Raw genomic sequence first — 1,320 nt, 5'->3', positions numbered from 1 at the left:
TCCTATACTCCAAGCTAGTGAACTGAAAAAACATTTCCATTAAGATTGGACTCATAAATAAATATTTGCCACCTATCTAGAACATTTTAACAGTAAAATTCTAGAAAACCTGCCATTGGTTTGATCCAATCAGCTAAAAGAAACATACAAAATCTAGATAGCCACTGATTCTTAAATTCAAGAACACAGAAGTCTTTGATACTTGATTTTAGTCCTGGCTCTTCCACTAATTTGGGCAAATTATTTAACTTCTATGAACCTGTCTTCTCTTCAAAAAAAAAAAAAAAAGGCTGGGATAGCTAGATTTCTTCTGTTACTTCCAGTTCTAAAATCTAAATTTTCTTCAGAGACCCAAGCAAAGTCTGAGATGAAAATTTTAAATAGATTTATTCAAGAGCAAATCTTGAAGTAAGGATACCTATTTCCAACCCCACCCTTCCCTCTTCCTCAATGAATATTGATTGGGAAATAGTTAAATTTATATAGGAGGCACTGGATATTTTTACAATTCCTCTCAGTACAGCTTTGATTGTCACTCATCCACTCTGAGTCGTGTCTAGTGTCACCTAAGTGGAATGGCATCCATTTGCACCCCACCTAGAAGAGTCTCTCCTTTCTCAGTATCTTTGGAGTGGCTTGTCAAGCACATGAAGCTCCCTACCTCCCTACATCCCAATGGAATCACCACAAGCTTTCTTCAGGACGTGTGTTAAATCAGTCTGTGCTCTCAACTGAGGGACCCTATGCGGCTCAGTGCACACTCAGGACTTCAAGAGCTAGAGACTTTTTTTTCCTTACTAGAATGTAGAAAGTAAGGCAGGGCAGAAAAAGTCTACTTTTTAAAACCCTGACTCCTTTGCAAGGAGCATTTATATAATCAAGTAACACTGGTGTAGGACGAGTGAGGATTGAACCAGGGTCGGGTCTACTTCACTTGATTCCTGCAAATACCTTGTGCCAAAACTGTGCTTCCTAGAGTTATGGAGTTATGTTAATTCAAAAAAAAAAAAAAAACAAACCTGTGAGGGCCGTCCGGGGACTCCGATTGCAGCACGGAGGAGGTAACACACGCACGCAATCTTCCATAAAGGCAGTTGGATATTTCCTAAGGACTGGGCGACAGGACTTCCGCCCGCGGGAAAACCGAACGGAGAAACCACATTTTTCCTCCTGCCGCCTCACTAGGCGACCCAGATAGCAAACATTCAGAACTCAGGGCACTAGGATCAGCCCGATCCCTTTCAGTACGAGCCCCGCCCCCACCTGCGGACTCCGCCCCTGGGCCCACCCCATTCCCAGCAGGCACCGCGCGAGCGACCT

This window comes from Phocoena sinus, chromosome 17 (genome assembly GCF_008692025.1).
Source record: "Phocoena sinus isolate mPhoSin1 chromosome 17, mPhoSin1.pri, whole genome shotgun sequence".
Classification (NCBI taxonomy): Eukaryota; Metazoa; Chordata; class Mammalia; order Artiodactyla; family Phocoenidae; genus Phocoena; species Phocoena sinus.
The sequence above is the reverse complement of the archived record's forward strand: the minus strand, read 5'-3'. Positions refer to the sequence as shown.